A 21,477-nucleotide genomic window follows, 5' to 3' on the forward strand; every position below is an offset into this window, starting at 1 on the left:
TTATGGAGTCTGGGGACCTCCAGCGCTGCGTGCATGCTTTGCATAGAATTGCATAAAAATTTGCTTTGTGCTGCTCACCCCTTGGTAATTTATTTATAATTTTCCCCTGTGAGCCTGCATGACCACGCCCACCTCTAGCACAGTTAAGTATATAAATAAGTGCATTGCACATGTTCAGAGAGTTCGTTTGGTAGCTAGGTGAAGGGTGAGGTGTTTTTAATTTCCTTTTTTTCCCATCTAGTTGACATTTTAGGGTTTTTGGTTTAGTTCCCACTAGACTGCTTATAAAAACTGGCATTTTGCATGGTAGAGCAGGACTCACCAGATTGGGGACACTTTGGCGCAGTTGGTGAGCTTAAGCGCGTTAAAGCGTAACCAAGAGCCCCTGTCACTGTTTTCTTGTTGTGTGCTGCAGCCCCTCTGTACATACATACATATATATATATATATATATATATATATATATATATATATATATATATATATATATATTTTTTTATTATTATTATTTTTCTGTGCTGAGTGTGGGAAATAAATGAAAAAAAAATGATGTGGGGTCCCCCCTCCCGAGCCTCTGTAACCCCTTGTCCCCCATGCAGGCTGGGATAGCCAGAATGCGGAGCCCCGGCCGACTGGGGCTTCGCACCCTGAGCTATACCAGCCCGCATGGTCCATGGTATGGGAGGCTCCGGGGGGGAGGGGCAGCCAAGCCTTTCCCTCCCCCCCCCCCGGAGCCCTTGTCCAATCCATGGACAAGGGGCTCTTCCCCACCTCCGGTGTCCCAGGAGGAGGTGGGGGTGACGACTCCCGGGGGGGGGGGGTTCATGGTGGCATCTGGGAGTCCCCTTTAAGAAGGGGACCCCAGATGCCCACCCCCCTCCCAGGAGAAATGAGTATAGGGGTACAGTACCCTTTACCCATTTCCACAAAGGGTTAAATGAAATAAAAACACAACCACGAGAAAAGTATTTTATTATTCTAAATTATAAATTCATAAATACTTACCTGTACCTTTAAAAAAGCTTTCCCACGCCAATATTTACGGTAAATGATCCAACGAACTGTATCTTATGTTGCGATCTTCAATCAAGTTGATTGAAGTTCTCCGACGCCTCCCACATAGCAGAGAATGCCTAGTTTTGGACACATAGCTGCCGGCTCCTGCTGTCTCTCCTCACCTGTCACCAGGGCCGGCCTTAGGTTTCACAGCGCCCTGAGCATAACCAAATTATGCCCCCCCCCCCCAATTCATCCTCTTTGCGTGTGAGCGCACCACACACATACACTAATGGGGCTGCCCCCAGTATAGATTAGATAGGTAGCTGCCCTCAGTAAAGATTAAATAGGTAGCTGCCCCCAGTATAGGTTAGATAGGTAGCTGCCCCCAGTATAGGTTAGATAGGTAGTTGCCCCCAGTATAGGTTAGATAGGTAGCTGCCCCCAGTATAGATTAGATAGGTAGCTGCCCCCAGTATAGATTAGATAGGTTACTGCCCCAGTATAGATTAGATAGGTAGCTGCCCCCAATATAGATTAGATAGGTAGCTGCCCCCAGTATAGATTTGATAGGTTGCTGCCCCCAGTATAGATTAGACAGGTTGCTGTCCCCAGTATAGATTAGATAGGTAGCTGCCCCCAGTATAGATTAGATAGGTAGCTGCCCCCAGTATAGGTTAGATAGGTAGGTGCCCCCCAGTATAGGTTAGATAGGTAGGTGCCCCCAGTATAGGTTAGATAGGTAGCTGCCCCCAGTATAGGTTATATAGGTAGGTGCCCCCAGTATTGGCTAGATAGGTATCTGCCCCCAGTATTGGCTAGATAGGTAGCTGCCCCCAGTATAGATTAGATAGGTAGGTGCCCCCCAGTATAGGTTATATAGGTAGGTGCCCCCAGTATTGGCTAGATAGGTATCTGCCCCCAGTATTGGCTAGATAGGTAGCTGCCCCCAGTATAGATTAGATAGGTAGGTGCCCCCCAGTATAGGTTAGATAGGTAGGTGCCCCCAGTATTGGCTAGATAGGTATCTGCCCCCAGTATTGGCTAGATAGGTAGCTGCCCCCAGTATAGATTAGATAGGTAGGTGCCCCCCAGTATAGGTTAGATAGGTAGGTGCCCCCACTATTGGCTAGATAGGTAGGTGCCCCTCCCCCTCATAGTGGAGGGGGAGCCGCGGGGAGGGCAGCCCGACCTCTCCCTCCCTTCCTCTCCGGGCCGCCCTCCGTGCTCCCCCTCCGATGCAGACTGCAAAGTGAACAACTCACCTCCCTGGTTCCAATCGCCGGCACCTCTTACTTGCCGCTGGTGGTCTCCTCTTCTACATTGTCACTGGTGCACACTAAACTTCCTGTTAAGGGGGAGCACGGAGGGCGCCCTGGAGAGGAAGAGAGGGAGAGGTCGGGCTGCCCTCCCCGCGGATTCCTCTCTATCACGGGCATGTTTGCCAACTTTGCCCCCCAGCCAAGCCATCACCCCCAGCAGCGGCACCAGGGGGCGGAGCAAGACGGACCTAGCCGGGGCCGCAGCTTCGCAAGTTCGCATTAAAATACAGGCGGCAGGAGCGCCCCCTGGAAGCCGGCGCCCTGAGCGATCGCACAGGTCGCTCAGGTCAAAGGCCGGCCCAGCCTGTCACTCTCACCTAGCCTGGCACCCATGGGTGCGCTGGGTGCCAGGCTAGGTGAGGGTGACAGGTGCAGACAGGTGGGGAGAGACAGCAGCGAGCCGGCAGCTTCACGTCCTGCTCAGGACGCATTCTCTGCTATAGTAACAGTTCTTTAATCATCCGGTTCTTTTTAATGAATCGGTTCTTTTTTTTATGAATCGGATCATTTTACTTTGAAACTTTAAAATTGATTTTCTCAAAAAGTATAAGGTCTTTTTGAAAAAAAAAAATGTCCTCTTGTCCCCACTATTCCACTTAACATTCCCAACAATTTTGGTTTTTCTACTATGTAAGGGGACTTTGCTATTAACCGTTAAAGTCCGCGGCCATTAAAGTCTATGGGGCGAATCGAACTTCCGCAAAAGTTCGCCTGGTGCAGGCGAATGCGAACCCCCAAAGTTCGCCTGGAACCGTTCGCCGGTGAACCGTTCGCTACATCTCTACCAGAGACTAAATCCAAAATGGCCAATTCACCTGCATTTTCAAAGGTGGGGGGAGGGGGGCAGGAGGGGGTGCCAGCTGATTGGCTGCCTTGTGTCTGCTGACTGTGAGGTAAGGGGTCAAAGTTTAGCCCAATGATGATGTATAGCGGGCGGGCCGAACGCGCCATGTGTTTGCTGTCCGACGCGGGTGCTAACAGCTGATCTTTGCCAGGAACGGTCTGTCGGCGAACCGTTCGAGTCCTCTCTACTTTTAAGGAACCCTGGATAGTGTATCAAAAATATGTCCAGCCTGGCTATGCAGCCCAAAGGTTTACTTAAAGAGACTCTGTAATAAAAAAAGTTCTCCTGGGGAGTACGCACCTCAGTAGGAGGAAGCTTCTGGATCCTATTGAGGCTTCCTCCTCCATCTCACGGCAGTCTCGCTGCAGGCAGCCCACGGAATGCACAGCCGACAATTTGTCAGGCTGTGCAATATTTACCTTTCCCTATTCCAGCGGGGGCGCTGTTGCAGCTCTCAACTTGAAATAGGCAGAAATAGCCGATCTCAGTCGAGTCCGCTCTACTGCGCAGGTAGCTATTTCCGCCTATTTCCAAGCTGAGAGCCGCTACTGCGTGCTACTGGAACTGGGACGGTAAATGTTTGCATGCCCGCTGTTTGGAGGGGCACAGTGAGACCACCGTGGGAAACAGGAGGATGTGGGAAGCCTCAAGGATCCAGAGGCTTCCCCCTCCTGAGGTGAGTACCCCCCAGGGGAATTTTTTAATGTTACAGATCCTATTTAACCTTGTAGTCCACCAAATGTGCAAGTGCTTGTACTGTACCTCCAATGGGAGGGCAGAGGTGCTCATTTGCAGCAGAGAATGTTGCAGGGCATGCTGGGATATTTCTAGGACAAGTGCTTGTACTGTACCTCCAATGGGAGGGCAGAGGTGCTCATTTTGCAGCAGAGAATGTACCAGGGCATGCTGGGATATTTCTAGGACAAGTGCTTGTACTGTACCTCCAATGGGAGGACAGAGCTGCTCCTGTGCAGCAGGGAATGTACCAGGGCATGCTGGGCCATTTCTAGGACAAGTGCTTGTACTGTACCTCCAATGGGAGGGCAGAGGTGCTCATTTGCAGCAGAGAATGTTCCAGGCAGGGCCGGTTTAAGCAACAATGGGGCCCCAGGGCAAAATAAACCTGGGGGGCCCCCCCAACATATACCCCAGAAAAATCGGCATTAGGGGACCTTTTTTGCAGCTGGTATAGTCAGGGTGTGAAGTCCCAATCGGTCGGAGCTCCACATTCTGGCTATCCCAGCCTGCATGGGGGACAAGGGGTTAAAAAGTTTCAGGAGGGGGGACCCCACATAATTATTTTTTTTTTTTTAATTCTCACACTCTAAACATAAAAAAAACTGGGAAAATAGGAAAAAATGCCAGGGATCTTCATGCAGCCATATTGCGGCTGTATAGCGATCCCTGGCCAATGCGCTGTGGCTGCGTATGGACCACCTGGAAACCCCATCAGGAATTTTATTGCGCTTTTGTTTGATGCATGTAAAATTACACTACCGTTAGGTTTGCTACTAAAAGTAACATTTACCGCATTTAAAAGTATACTTTTTTCCTTCGAAACTTTAAAATCGATTTTCTCAAAAACTATGACATCGATTTAAAAAATTGTTTTTACCTCTTATTCCTAATGATCTCCTTAACATATCCTGCAAATTTAGGGTTTCTAGCATTTAAGGTGGATTTGCTATTAACCATTAAAGTTGGCAGGTTTTTAAATGTGTATTTTTTTTCCTTTGAAACTTTAAAATCGATTTTCTCAAAAACTATAAGGCCGATTTGAATTTTTTTTCCTCTTGTAGCCGCTGGGGGCCCCTACAAGCTCTGGGGCCCTGGGGCGGCTGCCTCCTTTGCCTCTATGGTAGCGCCGGCCCTGGTTCCAGGGCATTCTGGGCCATTTCTAGGACAATTTCTGATATAGTAAACTTCTGATATAGTAAACAACTTTTCCCGGTCCCTTGGAGTTTAATATAACGAGATTATACTGTATACAGTATATATTTGAAATCAAATATGGTTATAATAACATAAACTGCATAATGTCTTCTCATGTTACTTTGCTTCACGGTATTTGCAGGAACTTCTACCTCAAGGTTTTATTTGAGTATTACTGATTATGGTAAACATACATTGCTTACATTGCATGAGGGACAAATAGTACTGACAGGAATTAGAAAAAGAGTCCCAAAGAGCATTGACCTTAAACACGAAAGCACCACCTAAATATACAATCACCCAAGAAGAAACATGTTCCCCAGCTCACATCACATAATACATGACATAATACAAAGCATATACTGTATCAGCAATGCATTAAAGTGTACCTGAGATAATTCAAAAGTAAAAATTCATACATATCTGGGGCTTCCTCCTGCCCCCTTTGGGCCTGATCCCTCCCTCGCCATCCTCCTCTGCCTCCTGGGTGCTCCCCAGTCCTGCTGGTAACTGCAGCACCAGCTGGGCCAGGTGCAGTGCAGCCATGCGCGGTCAGGCCCGCCATCAGGGGGGTACAAGCGTGACTGCCGTCACGGGCCCGGGGCGGGCCTAGGGCCCGCAGCCTCGGCCCCCCCCCCCCCCCCCAGGCATTAACCTCCTGAGAGGTCTTTTCCCACGTCCCCTCCCCCAGCGGCCGCCGCTGTTAATACCTTAGCAGCGGCCGCTTTCCCCTCTCCACCTCGCGTACTTTCCAGCAGCATCTCCCGGCTGCTCTGTGTGAGGCGGCAGGAAGCATGGCTTGGTTCCCATAGTAACGGCGATACAGATCGCCGTTACAGGAAGCCGCTGCCATGCTTCCTGCCGCCTCACACAGAGCAGCCGGGAGATGCTGCTGGAAAGTACGCGCCGGAGAGGGGAGAGCGCCGCTGTTAAGGTAACAGCGGCGGGGACGAGCACCACCTACCCATACTGGGGCACTATACTGACTATACTGGGGCACTATACTGACTATACTGGGGCACTATACTGACTATACTGGGGCACTATACTTGCGCGCTATACTGGGGCACTGTACTGGCTATACTGGGGCACTGTACTGGCTATACTGGGGCACTATACTGGCTATACTGGGGCACTATACTGACTATACTGGGGCACTATACTGGGGCACTGTACTGGCTATACTGGGGCACTGTACTGGCTATACTGGGGCACTGTACTGGCTATACTGGGGCACTGTACTGGCTATACTGGGGCACTATACTGGCTATACTGGGGCACTATACTGACTATACTGGGGCACTATACTGGGGCACTGTACTGGCTATACTGGGGCACTGTACTGGCTATACTGGGGCACTATACTGGCTATACTGGGGCACTATACTGATTATACTGGGGCACTATACTGGGGCACTGTACTGGCTATACTGGGGCACTGTACTGGCTATACTGGGGCACTGTACTGGCTATACTGGGGCACTGTACTGGCTATACTGGGGCACTATACTGACTATACTGGGGCACTATACTGGGGCACTATACTGGCTATACTGGGGTACTGTGCTGGCTTTACTGGGCACTGTACTAGCTATACTGGGGCACTATACTAGCTATACTGGGGCACTATACTGGCTATACTGGGGCACTGTACTGGCGCGCTATACTGGGGCACTATACTAGCGCGCTATACTGACTATACTGGGGCACTATACTGGCTATACTGGGGCACTATACTGGGGCACTATACTGGCTATACTGGGGCACTATACTGGCTACGCTGCCATGCTTCCTGCCGCCTCACACAGAGCAGCCGGGAGATGCTGCTGGAAAGTACGCGCCGGAGAGGGGAGAGCGCCGCTGTTAAGGTAACAGCGGCGGGGACGAGCACCACCTACCCATACTGGGGCACTATACTGACTATACTTGGGCACTATACTGACTATACTGGGGCACTATACTGGCTATACTGGGGCACTATACTTGCGCGCTATACTGGGGCACTGTACTGGCTATACTGGGGCACTGTACTGGCTATACTGGGGCACTATACTGGCTATACTGGGGCACTACACTGACTATACTGGGGCACTATACTGGGGCACTGTACTGGCTATACTGGGGCACTGTACTGGCTATACTGGGGCACTGTACTGGCTATACTGGGGCACTGTACTGGCTATACTGGGCCACTATACTGACTATACTGGGGCACTATACTGACTATACTGGGGCACTGTACTGGCTATACTGGGGCACTATACTGACTATACTGGGGCACTATACTGGGGCACTATACTGGCTATACTGGGGTACTGTGCTGGCTTTACTGGGCACTGTACTGGCTATACTGGGGCACTATACTGACTATACTGGGGCACTGTACTGGCTATACTGGGGCACTGTACTGGCTATACTGGGGCACTATACTGACTGTACTGGGGCACTATACTGGGGCACTATACTGGCTATACTGGGGTACTGTGCTGGCTTTACTGGGCACTGTACTGGCTATACTGGGGCACTATACTAGCTATACTGGGGCACTATACTGGCTATACTGGGGCACTGTACTGGCGCGCTATACTGGGGCACTATACTAGCGCGCTATACTGACTATACTGGGGCACTATACTGGCTATACTGGGGCACTGTACTGGCTATACTGGGGCACTATACTAGCTATACTGGGGCACTATACTAGCTATACTGGGGCACTATACTAGCTATACTGGGGCACTATACTGGCTATACTGGGGCACTACTGGGGCACTATACTGGCTATACTGGGGCACTATACTAGCTATACTGGGGCGCTATACTGGTGCGCTATACTGGGGCACTATACTGGCTATACTGGGGCACTATACTGGCTATACTGGGGCACTATACTGGGGCACTATACTGGCTATACTGGGGCACTATACTGGCTACACTGGGGCACTATACTGGCTACACTGGGGCACTATACTAGCTACACTGGGGCACTATACTAGCTATACTGGGGCACTATACTGGCGCGCTATACTGGGGCACTGTACTGGCTATACTGGGTCACTATACTAGCTATACTGGGGCACTGTACTGGCTATACTGGGGCACTGTACTGGGCGTGCACAGCAGTCTGTAGGGGGGCCCAGGCTTGATGTTGTGTGAGGGGCCCCAAAATTTCTGATGGCGGCCCTGTGCGCGGTTATCCCGTGGCCGGGAGTGCTTTTTGCATTAGTACTGCGCAGCTGCAGAACGTTTCCAGTGGTGGCTCGGATTGCTTCTGACCCTTCTCACCGTGCTCACTCCATCTTCTAATCTGCCTTCAGGTGTGAGATACCGGTCACGTGTTAGATACCAGTTGTAATGAAAACTTCCAGACACAGGAAAAGTTTCTTCCCTCTGGTGGTAGCCCTGTTTAATGCACAACCATCCAGCACAAACAACAATTCTGAGCCTTCTAGGACTGCAACTGGAATATTCGGTGCATGAAAAAAGGGCCTGGCTGGATAAGGAATTGGCGCCAGTGGATAACGAAATCTCAATAATGATAATCATTGTAAAAAAAACATTGATTAACGATAATTACCGTTTTAAAACAGACGGGAGATGATAAAGAAAAAATACCAAGGTTGGCAATACCAATATCGTTACGTAATTTAACAATACAGCTTAACCTAACCATTCTCTCACACAGAACCCTCTCCTGGTGGTGCCTAAAACTAATCACTCCCCTGGTGGTGCCTAACCCTAACCCCCCCCAGGTGGTGCCTAACCACCCACCCCGGTGGTGCCTAACCCTAATCCCCTGGTGGTGCCTAACCCTAACCACCCACCCCAGGTAGTGCCTAACCTTAACCGACCCCGGTAGTGCCTAACCATAACCCTTCTGGTGGTGCCTAACCCTAATCACCCCCCTTGGCGGTGCCTAACCCTAACCACCCCACGGATGGTATCTAACCCTAACCACCCCCCTGGTGGTGCCTAGCCCTAACCACTCCACGCTGGGGCTTAACCCTAACCACTCCCCAGTGGTGCCTCACCCTAAACACCCCCCCTGTGGTGCCTAACCTTAACCACCACCCCTGTGGTGTCTAACCCTAACCAACCCCGGGTGGTGCCTAAACCTAGCCACTCTCCCTGCAGAAACACCTTTACACACATAAAAAGGATAATATATTTGATAATGTAAAATCTGTACAAGCAAACAAAATATGAAAAAAACTATAACGATGCAAGCTTCTAAAACGATAACATTTTTAAAAAACTTTAAAGTTCTAATGTTGATAACAATATTTATTGGGGTGCCCCTTTTTTCTGCTATGGGCCCCGTATTAACAATAAACAGTGGCGTAGCAAAAGGGGGTGCAGAGGTAGTGACCTCATTGGGGCCCTTGGGCCAGAGGGGCCCTGTAGGTACCCTCCTTCATCCATCTCATTAGCTTTTTATTGGTGCTATGCTGATCATGAACTCCTCCATATGTGCATTAAATAATGGTACTCCAAACGGTTTCCTTACTCTGATTACACTTCTCTGACAGTGTCCTTGGTAGGTTTTGGGGCTCCATATTAATAGATTACTTGGGGCCCCATGTAAAACTCGCACTGGAACCCCAAGCTCCTTAGTTATGCCACTAACGATAAATGCATTAGAGTCTATGGCGGCGCCCTTTTCATCCACTAGCCACCGCCGCCCTTTTTGCCTGCTACCGGAAAATTAATACTCTCGTCCTGTTTTCCATTATCATAACTCCTATACTGTCCTTGATTTGTATTCTCTATACACTGTCTGTCATTGTATCATATTGTTTATGCCTATTAAAGTGTAAATGTTAGACATAACATCCAAAATCATTTCTCTATTTGTAGCTGCTAAATAAGTAAAAAGAATGCTAACCAGACAATTCAAAAGTTCAAAATCACTCTTCCTTTTATTTCCCAATAGAATATCACTCCCTATGTCCCCTGGTCTTAATTCATACATCTGCCGCACAAAGGAAGTTGCAGGACATTTTGTTTTTTTCTTCTTTACTTTCCTCCTCCCACTAGTTTTTCCCGTCAGACACAGCCTGATTGGCTGAAGCCTCTATCCCTCCCGTTTTCACCTCCTTCACCTCTGTTCTGCTCTGATTGGCCATCCTGGAGATCCTGTTCTTCTCCAGTATGCCGGTAGTTGCTAGGGCACAGGGAAAGGGGCCAACACCTGTCCTCTGTCACTGTCCTCGGCCCCCCTCTTGTATTGTGCCCACCCTTCCCCCGTATCCTCCCTCAGCATCCCCCTTTTTTATTGCAAAAGCCTCCAGGGTTGGGGCTGTCTTGACTGTGGCAAGGCATTCACAAGGGTTTGAGCAGCATGACAGAAGGCTCCAAAGGTTTTTAGGTGGACTCTGGGGTAGTGATTAAGTTATAAGATCATGTTGAACTGAAGCTATGAGAGTTATGACGCAGTTGCAAAAATCATTCTGTTATCCGGAGCCTAGGTCATGTAGAGATCTGAATGCTGGCATACCAATTTTGAAGAAGATTCTTCAATAAGATTGGACCAATCACATTGCACAATGGAACCAGCTTGGATGGATCAGATTTGACCAATCAGATTGGATCACTCAGATTAGACCAATCACAGGGCTCAACATTCTGGCTAGCCCAGCCTACATGGAGACAAGGGGTTAAAGAGGCTCGGGAGGGGGAACCCCATGCTGCCTTTTTTCTTAATTTTAATAACGATGAGTACGGTTATTGAAGAAATGATTAAAAAAATGAACAGCATGGGCCCCCTTTCCAAGCCTCTTTAACCCCTTTCGCCCTATGCAGGATAGGATAGCCAGAATGTGGAGCCCCGGCCGTGGGGGGCTCAGCCCCCCAAGCTATACCGTCCCACATGGTCCATGGAATGGGAGGCTCTGGGGGAGAGGGGCGTCCAAACCTCTGGCCTCTGGAGGTGCATGAGAGCACCTAGTCCATGGATTGGACAGGGACTCTGGGGAGACGGGCTCCCCCAGAGCCTTTGTTCAATCCATGGACAAGGTGCTCTTCCCCACTTCCGATGCCCCAGGAGGTGGTGGGGCCTGACAACGCCCTGGGGAGGTTCATGTTGGCATCTGGGAGTCCCCTCCAAGAAGGGGACCGTTAGTTGCCTGCCCCTCCCCAGATGAAATTAGTATTGGACTCCTTACCCACTTCCACAAAAGGTTAAAAGAAAGAAAAACACAACAATGGGAAAAGTCCTGTTCTAAATTAGCCAGAAATAATTACAGTATCTTCAGAAGTGATCCCGCGGCAATCTCCTCAGAGGAGGTCCTGTGCACCCGACGAACTCCTGCTGCTAAATGTCTAAGCTTAAACAGCCTCAGCAATCTGCATTGCATTGGCTGGAAACCCGAAATGTAGCTTCTCAGAAAAAAAACCTTTCGCAAGAAGGATTCTCCGGTGCCCACCGGAAGCCACTGCAGAATTATAGTGAGAGCGAGTCTAGACATGGATTGGGGTCCAGGGGACGTGGTCCTCCGATGGATGTGAAAAATCACTCCCTCTGGAATTGTACACAGGGCTGGATTTGTACTCTTTACCACCCAAGGCCACTGTCACCAGCCATCAGTATACATAGCCAGATGACCCCTCCCCCTTCCCTCTAGTATAGTTAACCTGTTGACCCCCCCCCCTCCAGTATAGGTAGCCAGATGACCACTCCCCCCTTTCTCTCCAGTATAGGTAGCCAGATAACCACTCCCCCCTTTCTCTCCAGTATAGGTAGCCAGATGACTCCCTTAATCCCTCCTTTCCCCACTCCCCCCCCACTTTCAGTATAGGTAGGCAGTTTGCCTTCACACCACAGCAGCCATCAGTGTCACTCATTTCTCCGGTCGTCTCCAGTGCAGAAGCTTCCTCTTCCCCTCTGTCTCCTGGCTACCTATACTGGGGACACCTATAGACCTGTCTAACTATATTGGGGACACATATAGACCTGACTACCTATACTGGGCAAACCTATAGACCTGGCTGCCTATACTGTGGGCATCTATAGACCTGGCTACCGATAATGGGGGCATCTATAGCTGGCTACCTATACTGGGCACACCTATAGACCTGGCCACCTATACTAGGGGCATCGATAGCTTGCTACCTATACTGGGGACACCTATAGCTAACTACCAATGAAATAGAACTATCTAAAAACAGTGGGAAACAAACACTGGAGTGGTACTGTTGCAGTAGTGTGCACAGGTCTGGGTGGGTGCCAGTCGGCCTCAAAAGGGCTATTTGGGGTGTTTTCACATCAAGTCAGACAGCGAGGAACAAGAAAACAGGCCAAGCTAACTTTCCCTATCTCAGCAATGCTCTGTCCCTTCCTCTCACTACAGCAGCCAAAGACTAAATCCAAAATAGGCGACGCCACTGCATTTTTAAATGGGGCGGGGGATCCAGGAGGGGGTGCTAGCTGATTGGCTGCCATGTGTCTGCTGACTGTGAGGGAGGGGTTAAACTTTAGCTCAACAATGATGTATGGGGGGCGGGTCGAACACATTACGTGTTTGCCATCTGACGCGGGTGTGAAGAGCTGATGTTCACCAGGAACTGTCTGCCGGCAAACCTTTCATGCCATCTCTACTTTTAAGGAGCCCTGGATAGTGTACCAGAAATATGTCCAGCCTGGCTATGCATCCCAAAGGTATACTTAACCTTGTAGTCCACCAAATGTGCAAATGCTTGTACTGCACTTCCAATGGGAGGGCAGAGGTGCTCATTTGCAGCAGAGAATGTAGCAGGGCATGCTGGGCCATTTCTAGGACAAGTGCTTGTACTGTACCTCCAATGGGAGGACAGAGCTGCTCCTGTGCAGCAGAGAATGCACCAGGGCATGCTGGGCCATTTCTAGGACAAGTGCTTGTACTGTACCTCCAATAGGCGGACAGAGCTGGTCCTGTGCAGCAGAGAATGTACCAGGGCATGATGGGCCATTTCTAGGACAAGTGCTTGTACTGTACCTCCAATAGGCGGACAGAGCTGCTCCTGTGCAGCAGATAATGTACCAGGGCATGCTGGGATATTTCTAGGACAAGTGCTTGTACTGTACTTCCAATGGGAGGACAGAGCTGCTCCTGTGCAGCAGAGAATGTACCAGGGCATGCTGGGCCATTTCTAGGACAAGTGCTTGTACTGCACCTCCAATGGGAGGACAGAGCTGCTCCTGTGCAGCAGAGAATGTACCAGGGCATGCTGGGATATTTCTAGGACAAGTGCTTGTACTGTACTTCCAATGGGAGGGCAGAGGTGCTAATTTGCAGCAGAGAATGTAGCAGGGCATGCTGGGCCATTTCTAGGACAATTTCTGATATAGTAAACTTCTGATATGGTAAACAACATTTCCCGGTCCCTTGGAGTTTACTATAACGAGATTAAACTGTATACAGTATATATTTGAAACCAAATATGGTTATAATAACATAAACTGAATAATGTCTTCTCCTGTTACTTTGCCTCACAGTATTTGCAGGAACATCTACCTCATAAGAAAAAAAGGTCTTATTTGAGTATTACTGATTATGGTAAACATACATTGCTTACATTGCATGAGGGACAAATAGTACTGACGGGAATTAGAAAAAAAGTCCCAAAGAGCATTAACCTTAAACACGAACCTAAATATACAACCACCGAAGAAGAAACACATGTTCCCCAGCTCACATCACATAATACATGACATAATACAAAGCATATACTGTATCAGCAATCCATTAATGTGTACCTGAGGCTGGGATCATTCAAAAGACAAAATTCATACATATCTGGGGCTTCCTCCTGCCCCCTTGGGCCTGATCCCTCCCTCGCCATCCTCCTCTGCCTCCTGGGTCCTCACTAATCCTCCCGGTAACTTTGGCGCCAGCTGGGCCAGGTGCAGTGCAGCCATGCGCACTTACCCATCGTGCTCCTATGGCTGGGAGTGCTTTCTGCAGTAGTACTGCGCAGGTGCAGAATGCTCACGGTGATGGCACAGATTGCTTCTGATCCCTCTCACTCCATCCTCTAATCTGCCTTCAGGAGTAAGATACTGGTCATGTCAGGGGCGTAACTAGAGATCACTGCCCCCCCCCCCCCCTGCCAAACTTTGGATGCCCCCCCCCCCCCTCCCTTTCTGCACAGGTAAGCTGAAAACCAAGTTATTTTGTTTGGCTAGTGCACACTTGAATGTATTTTTCCCATGTAGATAAAAACAGACAGCGGTGAAGCATTGCAGGCCTTTTCTCTATCAATTGCATTAGCTTCTGTGATAAAACGTACATGTTTTCACACATACAGACACACATGGTGTGCAGAAAACGCATACAGAAAAGCGACAGATGAGTGTGCTCCCAGCCTCAGCTTATAACACTCACTCTGTCCATCTCTGATGGAGCAGAACTGACTCTGCAGCCTTCTCCAGCATCACTACAGTATAGAGCACTTGGGGAGGGGTAGAGAGCTTGGGGGTTGGGTGCTGTACACAAGGCCCTGCTGAACAATGAGTTGGGACTGTCTACAAATTTTTGTCTACACATCTTTGTATGATTTGTTATCAGTGGCTGAGCAGATGCAGTCATTCGAACAATTGAGCAGAGAATAGAAAGCTTTTTCTTTCTGGGAAAAAGCTTGGAAAATGTCTTTATGTCTGACTACTCTCAAAAGAACTATTACCCCCTGGCAACCCTCTTTCACTCTTTAGATCCCGCTTCAGCTCAGTAGGAACCCGCTCTTAAACCTATTGAACATATGGGGCTTGATTCACAAAGTGGTGCAAACTGTTTAGCACGGTGTGCTATACAGTTAGCACGTGAAGTGCCGTTCGCGGACTTTTGCGCGCGGCGAATGGCACTGCACGTGCTAACTGTTTAGCACACCCATGCTAAATAGTTTGCACGGCTTTGTGAATCAAGCCCATGGTCTTCCTGTCTGCTAAAAAATGTATTTTGACACAATGGGCTTGATTCACAAAAGAGTGCTAACTGTTAGCACGGCCGTTTTCGCGCGAATTTTCGCATTGTGCGCGATTGCGAATTTTCGCACCAAACGATAACAGTATCACGCGCAAACGCAAATTTTCGCGTGAAAACGATATCGATTTCGCAGTAAAATTCACGTTATCGTTTCGCGCGAAAAATCGCGATCGCGCGCAATGCGAAAATTCGCGCGAAAACGGCCGTGCTAACATTTAGCACTCTTTTGTGAATCAAGCCCAATGGATTTAGTCAACCCCCCAAATTTCAAAAATTTGGTTGTACAAACAATAAGAGAGCAACTATGAGTCTCTTCGTTTCTGTATGTATATTTCCTCTTCTCAAATAAGATAAAACGATTGTTTAACTGTGTCGTATGAGCTGCAAGAAAATATAGAAGGTTTTATAAGATGGAAAGATGTCTTAACTTTAATTTGTATTTAAGTTTTAGTAGGGACAAAGTGACTCCTTAATATAGGAGGGTTTGGTTAAACTGTCCCTTGTGTTTAATGTGCTGTTCTTGAAAATGTGTTTGTATCAGTGCTGGTCGTAATGGAGAAAGCTACGCTTACGGATCATTACGCGTAATTTTACGCTATTACGCATTACGAAATTACGCTTACGGCATAGACAGTCAATTTCGGTACATGTCTATAATTACGCATAGCACTTACGCAATTACGCGTAAGTATACCGTAATTCAGGTTATTACGTTATAGGTTTACGCGTAAAATCCTACTAGCAATTAATGCGTAAGGTCATGCTGCCAAGCGGAAAAGTTGACGCATGGATCAATGTTAGGTAGCCGCCGACTTTAAGGGTTAATAGCAAAGCCCCCTTAAGTGCTAAGAGCCTCAAATTTGGAGAATATATTAAGGAGATCAGAAGGAATAAGAGGAAAATTTTTTTTTTCAAAAAGACCTTATAGTTTTTGAGAAAATCGATGTTAAAGTTTCAAAGGAAAAATATATACATTTAAAATAAAGTAAAATAAAAAGAAGGAAATTTTTTAACCCTACATCTTGCGCTCCTCTATTTGTATATTGATCTGATTCCTTTTTATGTGGGGGTAGGAGGTACCCCCGCAGTTTGAGGCAGCAGCAGGAAATAATCTGTATCTCTCTTCTTGAGACTTGTACACATTTTTTAAATGTACAGCGCCCCTTAGATTTTCTTTACATTTAAAAACCCACCGACTTTAACGGTTAATAGCAAAGCCTGCTTAAAATTTAGGAACACCAAATTCACAGGGTATATTAAGGGGATCAGTGGGAATAAGAGGAAAAAATTTTTTTTCAAAAAGACCTTATAGTTTTTGAGAAAATCGATTTTTAAGTTTCAAGGGCGAAAATGTCTTTTAAATGCGGAAAATGTCAGTTTTTTTTGCACAGGTAACAATAGTGTTTTATTTTCATAGATTCCCCCAAGTGGGAAGAGTTTTACTTACTTCGTTCTGAGTGTGGGAAATATAAAAAAAAAAACGACGTGGGGTCCCCCCTCCCAGACCTCTTTAACCCCTTGTCCCCCATGCAGACTGGGATAGCCAGAATGCGGAGCACCGGCCGCGTGGGGCTCCGCACCCTGACTATACCAGCCCGCATGGTCCATGGATTGGGGGGTCTCGGAAGGGGAGGGGCAGCCAAGCTTTCCCCTCCCCCTCCGAGCCCTTGTCCAATCCAAGGACAAGGGGCTCTTCTCCACCTCCGATGGGCGGTGGAGGTGGAGGCCGCGATTTCCTGGGGAGGGGTTCATGGTGGCATCTGGGAGTCCCCTTTAAAAAGGGGTCCCCCAGATGCCCACCCCCCTCCCAGGAGAAATGAGTATAGAGGTACTTGTAGTACCCCTTACCCATTTCCTTTAAGAGTTAAAAGTAAATAAACACACAAACACATAGAAAAAGTATTTTAATTGAACAAAAAACATAACCACGAAAAAAGTCCTTTAATATTCTTAATTAACCATTAATACTTACCTGTCCCTTTAAAAGCCAGTTCCCACGCAATATCCTCGGAAATATACTAATCAGTTACAATGTAACAAAGTTATTACAATGTAACAACTTGAGTGCTAAATGAAATCGCGGCCTCCACCTCCACCGCCCATCGGAGGTGGAGAAGAGCCCCTTGTCCTTGGATTGGACAAGGGCTCGGAGGGGGAGGGGAAAGCTTGGCTGCCCCTCCCCTTCCGAGACCCCCCAATCCATGGACCATGCGGGCTGGTATAGTCAGGGTGCGGAGCCCCACGCGGCCGGTGCTCCGCATTCTGGCTATCCCAGTCTGCATGGGGGACAAGGGGTTAAAGAGGTCTGGGAGGGGGGACCCCACTAGTGTTCGCCACTGTTCGGGTTCTGCAGAACATCACCCTGTTCGGGTGATGTTCGCGTTCGGCCGAACACCTGATGGTGTTCGGCCTTTTAAGTTCGGGTTCGCCCCGAACTTCTAATGGCCGCCGAACAGGGCCGAACAGGGCCCCTGTTCGGCCGAACAGGGCCCTGTTCGGCCGAATACTGCCCCCCTATGGGGTCGCAGGCATAAGGGGGGAGCATGCCCCGATCGCGGGGGGGGTCGGAAATTCCCCCCACCCCCTCCGCTAGCGCTCCCCCCTCTGCCCGCTTCCCCATACAAAAGTTTAAGCAAAGTACCTGTAGTGGATGGCCTGGCAGTGGGCGGCACTGTGGAGTGAGGAGGAGGAGTCCGGAGAGTGACGAGTTGAGGGAGGCCGGGCAGCGGGCGTGAGGTCAGAGAAAGGGTGGAAGTACCACAAGGGTACTTCCGCTGAACCGCCCGCTGCCCGGCCTCCCTCAACTCGTCACTCTCCGGACTCCTCCTCCTCACTCCACAGTGCCGCCCACTGCCAGGCCATCCACTACAGGTACTTTGCTTAAACTTTTGTATGGGGAAGCGGGCAGAGGGGGGAGCGCTAGCGGAGGGGGTGGGGGGAATTTCCGACCCCCCCCGCGATCGGGGCATGCTCCCCCCTTATGCCTGCGACCCCATATGGCCCCCAAAAGCTGGATGTTCGGAAAGTTCGGGGTTCGGCCCGAACATGCCGAACATCTCGGCCATGTTCGGCGAACTTTCCCGAACCCGAACATCCAGGTGTTCGCCCATCACTAGACCCCACGTCGTTTTTTTTTTATATTTCCCACACTCAGAACGAAGTAAGTAAAACTCTTCCCACTTGGGGGAATCTATGAAAATAAAACACTATTGTTACCTGTGCAAAAAAAACTGACATTTTCCGCATTTAAAAGACATTTTCGCCCTTGAAACTTAAAAATCGATTTTCTCAAAAACTATAAGGTCTTTTTGAAAAAAAATTTTTCCTCTTATTCCCACTGATCCCCTTAATATACCCTGTGAATTTGGTGTTCCTAAATTTTAAGCAGGCTTTGCTATTAACCGTTAAAGTCGGCGGGTTTTTAAATGTATATATTTTTCCTTTGAAACTTTAGCATCGATTTTCTCAAAAACTATAAGGTCTTTTTGAAAAAAAATTTTTTCCTCTTATTACTTCTGATCTCCTTAATATATTCTCCAAATTTGATGCTCTTAGCACTTAAGGGGGCTTTGCTATTAACCCTTAAAGTCGGCGGCTTTTTTATATTATACGGGAGCGTAATATTACGCGATTACGGCAGACTGTGTAATTTCAATGGGAGTTTACTGTCTTACGCGTAATTTGTTACGCGTAAAACGGAACCCTACGGTCTACGCGTAATTAATTACGCGTAATACCGTAACCTTACACGTAACGCTTACGGTGCATTTGTAGTGAATTATGATGCGTAATTACGCTAATGCGTAATTTCGGCCCAGCACTGGTTTGTATTTCATATTGCTATTTTTGTTCTATTGATTTATTCATTGACTCTTTCTCTCTTATCTTTTTTCCTGGACAAACATAATACAATCAGCGTTTTTATTTGTTTGCTCTTGAGCTATACGGTTCATTTTTTCTTTATTTTCAGCATGACGGTTTAAAAAGTAAAAATTGTAAAAAAATTTGGAGGACATTTGTACAAGGAAGATCTAGAAATGTAATATACTTTGGATTGATTTTGTTTATATTGGATCTGTTGTAGATGTATTATATTTATATATTTTTTCTTTTGTATATTACCTATTAATACAAATTATTTAAAAAAAAAAGAAAGAAAGACAGAAAAAAAAGCTTTTTATCTCCGTGCCCTTAGCTGTCAGCCTCTCAGGAGAGGGAAAATAAACTTCTCCCCACATGAGGCCCCCTGCGGCTCCTGGCCCCCCCTGCGGCTGCATCCCTTGCAGGGTCTATTGTTATGCCCATGGGTCAAGTGTAAGATACCAGTTGTAACCAAAACTTCCAGGCACAGGAAAGTTTCTTCCCTCTGGTGGTAGCCTCGTGTTTAACCACTTGAGGACCCACCCTTTACCCCCCCTTAAGGACCAGCGCTGTTTAATGGGATCTGTGCTGGGTGGGCTCTGCAGCCCCCAGCACAGATCAGAGGGCACACAGAGCAATCAGATCGCCCCCCTTTTTTCCCCCCTATGGGGATGGTGTGCAGGGGGGGTCTGATCGCTCTGGTGGGCAGGCATTTAGCGGGGGGGGGGGGCACCTCAAAGCCCCCCTCCGCGGCGACATTCCCTCCCCCTCCCTCTCCTACCTGTCCCCCCAGTGATCCGGGCTGCACAGGACGCTATCCGTCCTGTGCAGCCAGTGACAGGACGTCCCCTGTCACATGGCGGCGATCCCCGGCCGCTGATTGGCCGGGGATCGCCGATCTGCCTTACGGCGCTGCTGCGCAGCAGCGCCGTACAATGTAAACAAAGCGGATTATTTCCGCTTGTGTTTACACTTAGCCTGCGAGCCGCCATCGGCGGCCCGCAGGCTATTCACGGAGCCCCCCGCCGTGAATTGACAGGAAGCAGCCGCTCGCGCGAGCGGCTGCTTCCTGATTAATCAGCCTGCAGCTGGCGACGCAGTACTGCGTCGCTGATCCTGCAGCTGCCACTTTGCCGACGCACGGTATAAGCGTGCGGTCGGCAAGTGGTTAATGCACAACCATCCAGCACAAACAGAAACTGTCTGAATATGCTAGGACTGGAACTGGAAAATTGGGCGCATGAAAAAAGGGCCCGGCTGGATAATGAAATGGCGCCGGTGGATAATGAAATCTCAATAGCGATAAACATTGTTAATAAAATTGGTTAACAATAATTACCATTTTAAAACAGACGGGAGATGTTAACGAAAACATACCAACGTTAAAAATCGTTACGAAATGTAACAATGCAGCTTAACCTAACCCTACTCTCACACAGAACCCAACCATAGTAGTGCCTAAAACTAACCACTCCCCTGGTGGCGCCTAACCCTAACCACCCCCTCGGTGGTGCCTAACGCTAACCACCCTCGGCGGTGCCTAACCCTAACCACCCACGGTGGTGCCTAACCCTAACCACCCTCCCGGTGGTGCCTAAGCCTAACCCCCTGGTGGTACCTAACTCTAACCACCCCCAGTGGTGCCTAAGCCTAACCCCCCTGGTGGTGCCTAACTCTAACCACCCCCATTGGTGCCTAACCCTAACTACCCTGGTGGTACCTAGCCCTAACCGCTCCCACAGTAGTGCCTAACCCTAACCACCCCATGTGTTGCCTAATCCTAACCTCCCCCTGGGTGGTTCCTAACCCTATCCACCCCCCCTGGTGGTGCCTAACCCTAATCAATCCCCTGCAGAAACACCTTTACACATATAGAAATGATAATATATTTGATAACGTAAAATCTGTACAAACAAATCCAGACAAAAACTATAACGTTGCAAGCTTCTAAAATGATAACATATTTGAAAAACTTTAATGTTCGAATGTTGTTAACAATATTTATTGGGAACCCTTTTTCTTATGCTTTAGGCACCGTATTAACGATAAATGCATTAGAGTCTATGGCGGCGCCCTTTTCGTCCACTAGCTACCGGTGCCCTTTTTGCCTGCTACTGGAAAATTAATATTCTCATCCTGTTTTCCATTATCATAACTCCTATACTGTTCTTGATTTTATATTCTCTATATACTGTCATTGTATCATACTGTTTATGCCTATTAAAGTGTAACTGTTAGGCATAAAATCCAAAATCATTTCTCTATTTGTAGCTGCTAAATAAGTAAAAAGAAAGCTAACCAGGCAATTAAAAAAGTTCAAAATCACTCATCCTTTTACTTTCCAATAGAATACCACTCCCTATGTGCCCTGGCTCTTAATTCATACATCTGCCGCACAAAGAAAGCTGCAGGACATTTTGTTTTTTTCTTCTTTATTTTCCTCTTTCTGCTAGTTTTCCCCTCAGACACAGCTAGTTCAGCCTGACTGGCTGAAGCCTCTATTGTTCCCGTTTTCACCTCCCACACCTCTGTTCTGCTCTGATTGGCCACCCTGGAGATCCTG

This window comes from Hyperolius riggenbachi, chromosome 4 (genome assembly GCF_040937935.1).
Source record: "Hyperolius riggenbachi isolate aHypRig1 chromosome 4, aHypRig1.pri, whole genome shotgun sequence".
Taxonomy (NCBI): Eukaryota; Metazoa; Chordata; class Amphibia; order Anura; family Hyperoliidae; genus Hyperolius; species Hyperolius riggenbachi.